Source organism: Anoplopoma fimbria, chromosome 9 (genome assembly GCF_027596085.1).
Source record: "Anoplopoma fimbria isolate UVic2021 breed Golden Eagle Sablefish chromosome 9, Afim_UVic_2022, whole genome shotgun sequence".
In the NCBI taxonomy this organism is placed as follows: domain Eukaryota; kingdom Metazoa; phylum Chordata; class Actinopteri; order Perciformes; family Anoplopomatidae; genus Anoplopoma; species Anoplopoma fimbria.
The window spans coordinates 10,451,320-10,464,905 of record NC_072457.1 but is presented as its reverse complement, the minus strand read 5'-3'; positions in this window follow the sequence as shown (position 1 = coordinate 10,464,905).

Here is a 13,586-nt window from a genome sequence, read left to right as displayed (position 1 = left end):
CCGCCTTCATGTTTCTAGCCGTTTTGAAGTAACTTGACATATGTGAGAGAACACGAGGGGATACAAAAGGTGGCTTTTCAGTTGTGTAAAGAGTCCGTTACCATGTGAGCAGGTAAGATGAAGGTGCTTTAGATCTTATTGCTAAAAGTGGAAAAAAAAAAGTCACTAATCTCTTGGTTGAAATGATAAATCATTGCATTGGGTTATAGTCATGCCTATACACTTTTACAATGCTACACTATTAATGAAGAGCAGAAACGACAGACTAATGAATTCGTCTTTAGAAAGTTTAATTGAGAAAAAAAGGATAACTTTTCACTTCATTCATGCTGTTGACAGTTTGCAAGCTGCCTCGTCAGTGCTGATCTACGAGGGCTTTAGAGTCCAGAATGGAAGCTATGGTGGCTTACTAGCTGTGTTGCACCATTTGTTTTACTCAACCTCCTCTGTCGGAGTATTTAACTGCTCCACGGAAGAGGAACGGTTTGCAGTCATGAGTCGGGCTGCTATGGTCCCTTCAGCTGACTGACATTTAGCAACATTTATATTCCCTTCAATCCCGATAAGTCTTTATCGAATCAAATGATGCTCAATCCTGAGAATGAAATGCCAGGGAGGAGTTAACATAATCATTAGTTGCAGCGTCACTAATAAGGGTTGCACAATTCACCAGTATGGCATTATTTCCCTTTTATTCATTTAGTGTATTTTATCAAAGCTATTTCACCTTTCAGGTAAAGTGCACAGTAGGTATTGTTCTGAACCCTCTCTTATTTTAATTCTCACGAGTAGAGAAAAAAAAACTAAAGGGTAAAATGACCCCTGACATCCCTGGTTGTAAACACGCACCCTGTGTGAATATTCAGAGCAAAATTTCCGGTTGGCCCTCTAATTAAGACAAATCATCTAAGTTCCATAAACAAGCCATAGGTTAAATGAACACCTCATTACTGTACACACGGTAATATTCGTCTGAGTAGAGGCACATGAAAGAGGAAGATAAGGTTACAGTTGGCTCTGCTCCTTATGAATCTTTTTTAAATTAACACCAGGAAGAAAAGTGTGTAATGAAGCATATAATGGCCTACGCTGGACATCTCTACAGCCTTTTCTTATCTGTTCCACTGCAGTCAGCCAAGGCAGATTATTCTGTGTACACATTGTTAACAATTACTTCTTAATCTGCATTAGCAAATTAACATAATGACTGACAGTGGAAACAGAAAGCTTATTTGTTTAGAGGCTCAGAAGTTCCTTCTTATAGTGAAGTTGCCAAGCGGTACTCTACATAAGTTTGCCTTCTGGTGGTGTTTAGCAGCTGCTTTCTTGACTTCATATAACTTTAGTGCAATTAAATTCAGGTTCGTGATGAATCTTTAACTTCGTTGCCAAACTTTTCCTGAAAAGAAAAACTGTTTTCATTGGTTGTGATGGTACAGGGTGAACAAAAATGAAGTCGGTTCAAAGTAGCATCATGTGAAGCATGAAGCCACAAAAGTGAATATTTCTTAATATTATTTTAAGATTAATTTTTGAGTGGAAAGATACACATTAATTGTGTAATTATCTGGATATTGTTGATCACTTCTAACAAATGGCTTGCTGTGTGCCACAGTAGGTGATACTTCATTTAGTTAAATTGTATTGTCACAAAATTACAGATGGGGGGGTTTTAGCCAAAATGTGGTTAAAATGTAGCACTTGATGTATCAATGTTTGGAAATAGCATACAGTATATGATGAATGGACAGTGCTACAAATATGCTGTGTCCCCTTTCAATACTTAATGATGGTATTAAGCAGTTGATAATAGTTGCTCACAGTTGAGAAGTGACAAAATTAAGTATTTACAAAAAAGTCAGCATGTCTAAAAGTGTAAACTATGGAAATCAATGTATTTTATATAGTGAATACATTAAGAAATATAAATTAATGTAAAATACTATGACATGCTAGCGTTAAATTGAACATGTTTGTGTGATTGCTGAGTTGGTCTTATGAGGGTCATAAAATGCATTAACAATAGTCTATTATACCACTAAATATAAGCATATTATTATAACTTATAATAAACAAAGTATAGAATGATAACATTGACTTTGGTTGACATGAAATATCCTTTATTGTCTTCGCATTAACAGATGGTTTTGTATTATCAAGCAACAATTAAGAAAAATACCTAAAATTACAACTTTGCTGGAAAACGCTGTTTACAAGTCAGAAATGGGTAATTATGGTATGATATGGTCGATCTTTGGCATCAACAAGGCTAATTGAGGTGAGATTATCCAAAAACAAAGCGTGACAACACCTAGGCTTCAGCATATTGCAGGAAATTCATTGAGGAATATTTGATATTGTACCGCATGGAAGACCAATAGAAAAAGTGCGATCAAGCTCACTACTTTAGCTCCATGTTGTTGACTGTGTAGTTGCTGGGGCTGCTTCGACATACAATATTTTGAAGATCAAGTTTGCTTTCCTAAAGTCAGCGTTTTCCCTGCAATTGCAGCACGTTTATCTGTGGCATCAAAACAACGTGAAAAACGACCTGAAAATGAGTGTGAAATGTTAAAAACTATAACATATAAATGATCCGAGCCATTCAAATTAAAATCTCAAGCCATACTTCCATTCCATGCACATTTTGAAGCATTGCATTAGAAAAGCTGTATGGAAACGGCAAAAGTCGATTAAACTTCCTGAATAGAGAAAAAAACATTTTCATGCTCGCGTGGGGGGTTTCATGTGCTAAAAGGATTATTGAAACACCTTTGCCAAATAATTTCTGACAGAGTGAACATTTAACCCGTATTCTGCTGTTGGATGTGCAAATGCTTTTCTATTTCTCTGGACAGCATTAAATGTTAGCACCGTTAACTGCTAGCCGCCAGCTCAGCCATCGCCATGTTCAGAGCCTGTTGGAGGCAACAGATATGCTCTGAATCTCGTAGAGAGCCCTTAAGTGTGCTCAGCGTTAAATAAAGATTGTTCACATTGAGTTCATTCATTCAAACCTTTATTCAAGCCCCAAACGTTAAGTTATCAACTTAAAAACTGTACAAAATGAAATGTTGACCTTTGCATTTAATCTTTCGTAGCATTTAATGAGCAGTAGGCGGCTGTGAAGCATGTCACACTCTCGCGCTCACGGACATGCAGACAGTAGGAGCCAGGGATCAAACCCGCCGACCTCGTGATAAAGGATGACCCATTACTTTTAGCAAACAAAAAAAAAGGAAAAATAGATACAATTTTCAACCTTTGACTCCTTCAACAAAGCAGAAGTGATGACAGCTGTATTCAGTTTTGATGTCATTCTTTTGGCCAAAAGAAGTGAGGACCTTGGGCTGGCAATTTATTCTCTCAGACTAAAGAGCTAACTTTATTCATAAGCCCCCGAATGGCCAACAGAGACACGCCCACGGACCCACGGCAAAGGCCTCATTACTAAAAGAGTCGTCTGCGATGAAGAAACAGGAATATTCCACGGAGCAGACGACAGCTCTAATGAACTCAGCAGGGTACTCTGCAAGTGCCCCTGAACACACCGCAACACCTTATGACTAATGTATGTGAGGGGAAGTTGAACATTGCTAAAGTGCCCAGCATGTAAATCAGTCATTTAATTAAATGTTTGCTAATGAAATTGACAAGATAAATCTTATGTTAAGAGGCAAGGGCTTTTTTTTTTTTTTTTTTTTTTTTTTTTTTTTTTTTTTTTTTTTTTTTTTAATTATTATATCAAAACTGTGTTCAGGGATGAGTAGGGGCTAACATGCTGTGTACGGCAAGTCATTAACAATGCCACTGAAACGTAACAATAGCACAGGCTGCCACCTGCCAATTAGGATAATTATGTCACCGTACCAAGAAAGTTCTGCGATCTAGAAGCTGTACGGCTGTGGGGTTAGATTTGTCGCCCCTGTTTCTAATTACCTGGCTTGTTGGCAGCAGCGCTCAATGAAGTGCTCATCCATTCAATGTCACATATTGCACTTTTTAGCCTGAAAGTGCCTGCGATCATTGTCAGATTGTCCTATTGATACCATTGATCCTATTTGATGCTGCGAAGTGTGGATGGCCCACTCCCCATTAAAGCACCGAGGAGCAGCAGAGAGAACAAGAAATAAAACCATGGGGCTTGACAGCAGCAATTTGCATGAGGCAGTATTGTTTTAATAGAATCACTGACTTGAGATTGCTTTGGGAATTGAGGGCAGGAACGAGGATGGAGGAGCGGATGTATAGGGATCTTGGAACAGAGCCTCATTCTTCTTTCAAGTTTTCAAGTCAGCTGTGGATTGGTTTCTTCTTCAGATAGGAACAGTTTTATTAGGATGACTTATGATAATCGAAAGACACAAGATAATGCCTAACACAGAGAATGTGCGGCCCTTTTACATAATTGACGTTTTGGCAAATTCATTCATTCGTTATTGGCATCTGTTCAATGGTAAAAGCAAAAAGACCGTCCTTGTGTTATTAAAAATCATTCAATCATCAATAAAAAACATTTGCTTGAGTGTTTTCTTTTTTTTAATTTTGGAACCAATTTCTAACAAGCACCCTTGGGTTTCCATTTGTAAACAATGTTTTATTAATGGTTAATAAATCCATGGCTTTATAAATTTGGGACAAGCCAGTAACAATACTTAAAGGAATAACTAGGCTACAGCCAGCAGCCTGTTAGCTTAGCTTAGCACAAAGACTGGAAACGGGGGGAAACAGCTAGCCTGGTTCTATCGTCAGGTTAAAAAAACTATCCACCAGCACCTCTAAAGCTCACTTATTAACTTGTTACATCTTGTTTGTGTAAACAAAGCAACACATTTTGTCTGAATAGATACCAATTTTATTGAAGTAAAACTAAAAGTAAATGCACTCGTAATGCCGCTACTAATCCCTCTTTGCTACAGTAGATGAAAGTCTGTAAATGGATATCTGATAAAAAAAATGATACAATAGCTACACATACAGAACCTTTTAGGTCTGGAAAAGGCTGCAGAGCATCTAGACCAAAATCAATTTATTATGATCTTATTTACATTTACAACTGCAGACTTGAATAATATCCCTTTAACAACAATTAATGACTTACCAGCGTTCCTATTTGCACATTACCTGCTGATGGTTCATAGAAAATGTGAAACCTATACCCTTTATAAATAAGTAAGTGAAAAAACTGGTGTGGAAAGGCGTTTTCTTTACAACCTTTTTATATCGACTGTGTTTCTTTTATGTCTCATACTAATGCCTTTTTATGTGTACTTCCATTTGTCTTGTTGTTGAAATAGCTATGCAGATAAACGTGCTAATGGCTTATTATTGGCTAATAACTCATCTATAAAGCTTTGGTAAATTATTTAAAGGCATTAAAGTTCAATTTATAAACCCTTTGTAAAAAATGTCTTATTAGATAGTGAGCGTGGGTTTTCAGCACACGGCAGAGAGAGACGCTGTGCAGGAGGATGAGTTTACATGCTTCTCTGTTTGTGGCCATATAATGACTGTAATGGTGAGATCACATGCTGGGTTATCATGCCTGACCAGTCGATGGTCTTGCTGGGAATGACAGCAGTGCCAGTTAATCCCCAGGAGAGATAGGTTTTGATGTGCAGGTGTATATTATGTGATATGAACATGGGTGGCCTTTAGTTCTCTCGTCAGCCACAAAATGGTGTTTGCAAAAAATAGAAACGGGGCCGATAAGAATGTGAAATCTAAAAAGCAGAACTAGGCCTTGACAGGATCATTACAATTCCTTGTCCTGTCGTTCCTTGATGTCATTTCATGAGCAATCTGCCCCGCTAACATTACTTTGTCCCATCATCTTTATTCATGCCAACAACATTTATTCAATTTTTTGCCTCCAATTGTGCAAACACTCAAAAGCATGAGCCTGGTTACACAGGACTAGTCATGCTGCTCATGTTGTACGGATATTCTGCAGAGGCTTACACGCAATAAGCTGAAGTGACAGAGGGATGTTTAATGAATATAAGTTCTTCTGATCCTTTAATGTTTATTTCAATTTCAGTTTACTCGCTGGTCTGTTCGTCTGCAGCCGGAGGACGGATTTATCTCTTTACGTGTCATGATTAGCAGCTCGGGGCGATGCCTCAGGACTTGAGACTCTGTAGAACATGAGGCACATTTTAAAGTGCATTCATTTTTCAACTCTACGGATGTAAATGAAATAGCCCGTCCCCCAAGAGGATCCGTTGAACTTAGGTGAACATGCTTTTAACTGTGTCATGATTTATTCAATCAATCAATCAAACTTATTTAAGACTCAGGGTCCAGATAAGACAGGTCATTACATGAATAAATTACATTAAAAAGCACGATATGAAAAAATGAATTCATAGACCTACCAATGCCTTACAAAGAGACAGCTATACCAATGTCTCCACAGCTGGGATTGGTAGCATGTAGTGCTAAACCTTATATTGATGCACTTGTTGTCGTTTTGTCAACATTAATAGCCGAGCTCGGCCCTCTCACCTGCTGTCCACTTCAGGTCCTGCCTGGGCGTTCATAAACACTGATGATAGTGATACTGTTACGTCTATTTCACCCCCCCTCCCAAAAAAAGATGAAGAAGACGTTAATGTCTCTACATTAATGATTGATGTATTGATCATGGGGTTCCTCACAGCGGAGAAGTGAGTTTACCTCTGCTTTTCACAAGAGTAGAAGATTGAAGAACATTGCATTTCGCCGCATAATGGTTTCCTAACAGCCCGGAGTCTCATCAAAAAGGCAGTGATCTCCTCTTTCAGCACACTCTTAGTCCCTTATTGCAGAGCTCTGTGGAGTACCTCCTCACTACTGCCTATCCATCAAACCCTGAGTGAACACAACAGTTCCCGTAATGTTAGACTTAACACAATTTAAGCTTTTCTCTATGTTGTGCCTTTATTAAATATAGTGCCAGTGCAGGTATGTCAGGGAGTCTCTAGGCGGTTGATAGGTAGACAAAAATCCCAGGAAGTTACAGCTCCTGTATAACAACACTTTGGAAAAAATCCTGAGAGAAGATCTCCTGTGATTTAAAGGTCACAGGTTTGATGCCAACTAAAGGAAGAAAATTTGAGCACTTTCATTGGCCTTAAACCCCACAGGGAGTCTTATAACACCCGAGCTTCTTGGTGAAATATATCTGAGCAATAACTGACGCAGCAGTCTGGACTCTGAAATATACTGTATGTGGCAGTTTGTTGCTCCAAAAACTCAAATAATTAAATAAAGCAGAGTTTTTCACCCCTCATTCTAGTCTTTCACTGTACTTTTTCATTCCATTTTGCTTTAACCAAAGCTGCCCAGAGACCCCCAGTGGCCCTCAATACACCCGGATTTACTGTGTGGCAATTGGTTTGTGGTAACTTAATGTACTTTAACTTTATTTGGGAGTATGGGAATACTCTTTACTATAGCACAATAACAGCTGCCTCAAGGACTGTCCTACTTTTATTTTACCCGGTCTTAAAGCCCTGTGTCTAAATCTTGTTTTAAGGTATAGTTTTCAATATTCTTAATTGCTTTCTTGCGAATATTTGATACCACTATGACGTCTAAAAGTGGTATTTATCTTCTCATTTGGTTTCTCACAAAGAAACTGAAGTAGCATATTTTCCAAAATGTTAAACAATTTCATTATTTCAGCTCATCTTACATATAAATATCCATAAATGAATTAGCATTTCATTTGATTTCTGCACAGCAAACCTGGAATTACATTCCACAGCGACAAAATAAAATATATTTGGGGCCCCAAAGCAGGTGAATGCCGCCACAACAGAAACTAAATAGGAGTAGACCAGACAGTCCCATTCAAATCAATGCTGCATTATGGTCCACGTTGCAGCCATTTTGATTTGTACCATTGCAGTTGAACCGTTGTAGCAGGCTAACTTCCATACAAATGAAACCGACTTACTGCAAACCGTTGAGTCGCTAAGGTGTGGTTTTACAGTTCCGACTAAAACAAGCAGTGTAGTAGTAACGTTAAGAAACATAGCGATAAAATCGAACAACTTAATGCTTCATCCACACACTATTTCACAGCGTTGCAAAGCACAATGCTATTGCCAGATGAGTGACAACTTTGTTCCCTAACAAGCGTTCGATCGGCTAGTTAGCTAACTAGCTTGCTAAGTCCACCATGCTTTAATGCACCACTGGTTACAGAAAATGAGCCGAACAACGGGCTTGCGTCTGACGTTACCTCCGCCTCACTCCCCGTCGCTCTGGAGAAGCACAACCTACCTTGAAAACTTGCCGGCCTTCCGTCTCTGGAGCTGCACCCGCTCTCCTACCAACGAGCTGCAACAACATTTTATGGCCCCACTGACCCATATTAGCAAGTAATTACCATTATCTTAGTGTTAGTAAAATGACTATAGAAAACAGCTAAAAGTCTCTTCTATTCCTCATCTACTTCAAGGGCAACCATGGCTATAACACAGATGTCACTGTGACATTTTATTCTTGTTTTATGAAACTACTGGCTGCTCTCGCTAAAGGAAATGCACCACCTAAACCTCTTTGAATTCCTCCACAGCCACACACTGCTTTATATTATGAGGCCATTGTCCAAGCCTTAACACTGGAATCAAACAGCAGAACATTGCTTTGTATTCGCAAAATTCAGATTTCGCCTTTGGCTTTAGCCTTTTGATTTCTTTTTTTGTTTTTATCTGGAGTATGACAGCTTTGTCTCTGTATTCACACAGGTTTTGTAAGCCCTCACCTTTTGACTCACAGCTCACTGTGCTGAAAAATGACATACCTTTTTTTTTTTCCTCTTTCACTTTTTTTTTTATCTTGGAGAAAGTCAGCTGAGCATGCTTGCTCTTTCCCAGCTATGCCCTGCTTAACATTCATGGTACAGTTGCACACATTCACGCCTGGGAGCAGCTCAGTACAGCCGCAGTCTTCAACTGTTGACCACCGAGCGGCTCCACTGGAGCGACCGAGTTAAGTGTCTTACTCAAGGGCACAGGGACGAGAGCAGTGACAAGCCCTCCAAGGCCTGATATGACCCTGTGTGCTTTTATTTGATGTAGCTTTTTGTGAAATAAATATACATAAATACTTGAGGGAAGGAAAGTGAACATCCCCCATCTCCAAAAAATGAAAAGCAAAATTAATATTAATATGAATTTAAATTCTTGTAGAGGGTAGACTGGCTGTTCTTGATGTTTTCAACCCTAGAAAAACCTCAGCATACTTTCTCTCTCTCTCAAGCAATGTCTGTTTATTTATCTTTTTTCCCTTTGCTCTCTATATCTGTCATGCTGGTACTGTCCCTGAGGTGTTGAGCCAATTTTTTTCTCACAACAGCATAACAGCAATAATCATCTCTATGGTAACTCATTGAAAATGCTTGCTGCATTCGAAGGAGAGCGGACAACAAGCGAGAGCGGGAGGGGGGGAGCGAGATAGGCTCAGAGCTTTTCTCTTCATTTTCACCTGTTTTCCAGCCATCAGTTATTCATCCATGATTTAAGTCCATCACTCACACTCACTTAAGAATCCCCCAGATTGCATCATAAATGGGTGAATGCTATTTTTCCTGCCAATCTCGATCTATAAATAAAAAATAAAAAAGTTGTGCTGTCGAAAATAATTTATTCCAACTGCATGTCTGACTTCTCTATGCAGTGCTGCCCGTGTTTATCAATAGCAGTTAGAGGGAAAATTCATGTTCTGGTTTGAAGTAGATATGCTGTCATCTTTTAGGACAGTGCATTAGCCTCATAAAGATCTCACGCTCACCATCAATCATCATGGAAGTTGTAGTCAGTTTTCCACTCTGGTCTGTTGTTAGGAAATAGGGCTGTAAGTGGTGGTGCTGGAGTCACAGATGAATAATCTATGTGTCCACAAAATTCTGCTCTCGTACAGCTGGGAAATGAATACAAAACCAGCAGTGCTCAGCGAGGTGTGGGACTCAAATCCCTGGCTCTTTTACTTTTATCTTTTGGTGCAAATATTTGTCTCATGAATTTTTCTTCCAACTCTTCCCAGAGATATTATATCCCCGAGATAGAGCACAGGTTCTCCCCGACATTTATTTAAATCTTTATTATCAGTTCAACCTCTCCCTAAAACTCTTAGCTCAGGGAGCATTGCATTCATACGTCTGCTGGTGGAATATGTACATAGTGTTTCAGCGCTTTCTCCTGGTGTGAAACGTATTCGTCTGAGAGGAGCGCTGCTTGCTTTAGGTGTTGGTTCAACCTCTGAATGTATCACATTCTGCTCAGATTAATTAGTGCTGCAGGTATGATTTATAGGTCGCAGCCTGGGGATCAGTCAATAGGACCAGAGCAGCTTTTGGACATCTCTGGACAAATTAAATGTACATGTAAGGGTAGAGCAGAGTACTGTGAAGCATCCAGGTGCTAGCAATGTGTGTGTGTGTGTGTGTGTGTGTGTGTGTGTGTGTGTGTGTGTGTGTGTGTGTGTGTGTGTGTGTGTGTGTGTGTGTGTGTGTGTGTGTGTGTGTGTGAGAGAGGGTTTTACCTAACTTGTGGGGACATAACTCTGTTTACACAGTCACATTGTGTGGACTTGCCTTCCTTCCGGTACAAAATGTGGACAAATTGCACATCCCGCTTCCGTTAATCAATAAGCTAAGGTTAGCTTCTAGTTATTAGCCTGTTTTTTTATTCAAACTCTGTATGGCATCGCTACCATTATCTGAAGTGGACGCGGCTGGACAGCTGCTCGCCAGTCGAAAACTGTGAATTTCTGCATGTTTATGTTCTGTTTATAACTTCTAGATAAAGTACCGATAGCAGAACAGTTAATTTCGGAACTTATCGAGACACTGGGTTTCACTATTGTATACTCAGTTCCCGTTTGGAACAGAGTTTCGGGGGCATCTCGAGTGGTTACGCTAACATAGTATAGTATTTGGGTGTTTTTCCTTTTTGCACTATAATACTAGAACTAGCTCTACCCTCCAATACAAGAACACTACTGCTCCTTTATCTCCCTTGTCTTTAACATGGATCATCAACTGTTGAGGAGTCTGATGTTTTTGCCTTGGGCATGCAGCATCAGCCTCAGTCTTTACAAGGTTCAGCCAGTCGGAGTTTTCAGGCGTAAATTAGCAAAACTGACCAACTAGAAATGATAAACCAAATATTTTACTAATTCTGCCTGAAATCCATAAATTCTGAATTCCATCCGCTACGGTTGTCATTGCAAACTTCCAACACAATCTCATACCACAGCATCAAATAATGCAGTTTTTCAGACGCATTAAGCTTCAAACTATGACACACTTTGTACCCCTATAGTGTCCGTTTTGAACGTCTCAGTGACGGAGTGACAAAATATGCTTGATACATGCATAGCTTCTTTTCAAAATAAACTTTGAATCATGTCATCACAGGAAGTTATGTTGAAGCAACAAAACCACTTAGTTTGGGTTAGAAAAACGTCACTTTACTACATGTGAGAACACATGAGTGACTGATGACACTATGACTTACAAGACAACATCTCAACATTTTCTTTAGTCTTGCAAGGGAAACAAACTGCGGCCTCCAGGACAATTGTTCTGTTTTATGTGTCTCATCCACTTACTCTCCCACCAACCTTCTGTAGACTATTCCGGTCTTCAAACTACGTCAGTTACATGAAAAGCACATAAGCATAGGTGCTTTAGAAAAGGGTGGTTGCAGAAACCCTGTAATTTTGAATTCATGGTGAAATATATTATTATTGTCTTTTCTGTATACTGTTGCGAAAGCAGGGACCTAAATTATACAATTTCCATATTCTGCTCCACCCATCACCTGGCACTTATCATAATGATGTCTGAGAAAATGTTTAGCTGCTCCCATGTCCCAAAGAGGATTATTATCTCAGCACCTCTTAACACTGACATCAAAAGACGACTCCTATTCCCAGAGGTACAGCTCTTGGTCTCCGAGCCTTCTTCTCTGTATTTGCCCATCATTTCCTGAGAGACAACAAACTTCTCTCCCGTGTAACAACAATGTTGACCCAGCATGACTCGCCAGGTGTTGAATTTTTCTGCAACCCCCCCCTTCCTGAAATGTTGCATTTACACCATAGAGGGAAAGTGCGAGCATAATTTCCAGGCAAAAATGGGCTAATTAGGATGACTGTCTACCATGCAGGCTGCGTTTTAATTTGCCTCTTACAGTGCGGAGGTTCTGTTGCACTTTACAGTTTGTTGCCTGCCAATGTGTGGGAACAGACTAAAATGCTGACATGGTATAGGGACATTAATAAGGACATCACTTCTGCTACCCTGGACGCCCACATCTAAATAATGGCATTCAAATTGTACATACTGTGTTCTGCACAACACTCTGCTGGAGACTAAAGCAATTTAAAGGCAATCAGAAAGTGACTAGAGAGCAGTACTCTGATTAGATAACTACTACCATTATAAAAGATTGGCAAAGCAACACTGGACTCTAACGGTTTGCTAGCATTTGTTCCACGCACCCTCCTATAATTTGTATTAGAACAGCTAGCAGGATGCAGAAGAAGAATGTTGCAAAGACCACAAATTGTCTTCTGCTGACTAAATGACAGCCTGCCCTGGAAGTGGCATGCAGCTTCACGCATACCACGAGGCATAAACCATTAGCTAGAGTGTGAAATGGAATGATGGAGACATATTTTGTGTTGTGGGACTCAAAATTACAGTTCGGGGGAGGCAGGGGACAAAAACAGGGAGGTAGTGGGGAAGTTTTGGTGTGTGGGTGTACGAGCAATGAACATGAATTGTGAATGAGCAAGTGTCTGAGCTGAGGAGAGAAATACGGCTCGCTGAAACTGAAAAGGATGCAGAGTTTTTATTTTAAGACATCTTGTCGTCTTGTTCACATTAAAGGATGCAAACTTCTCGGCATGATAACAGTTTGCACATTAAGGTTATTCAGTCATGAATTATTGAATGTTGTTATGAGCACATCCTCTAAAGATACTGGAGAATTTTAAATCTCTGATTTATATTTACATTCATTTTAGGTTTACAGGTCTTTATGAGGCTAATTAGCTGAACTAATTTAGCAGATTACCTGTTCTCAGCAGCAGCCTGGGGAAATGGGAACTGGTGCAAGAAAACTGCTCAAGTGCTGAAGTGTCACTTCATACATCTTATCACCTTATCATTCTGCTAATTAACCATTAAAGGGGAACAATTGTTGCTATTTCCATTACTGTGCATTGTTGTTTTTTTGTTGTAAAAGAAACTTGAAGCAGCGATGAAGACACAAATGTAATGCAATCTCTTAATTATCAATTCTGGAACTATACAAAAAAGTTGAACTGCAGTAATTGTGGGGTCATGAAGTCATGTTAGGAAAAATAACTCTATATTGGCTAGTTGGCAGAGTAGTACATGTTTGTGTCTGCAAGCTGCTGTCAGTGTATATTCAAAAACAATTGGAGCTGATGACTTTTTGTAGCTTGCTTAAAAAAGATGAAATACAATAATTTGGTCTGGTCTGACGTCGACTACATTTTAGCTCTAGGGGAAAGAGTTAGTGCTCCATTTTGATTCATGGTAATTCGACCAGGAAGGAAAT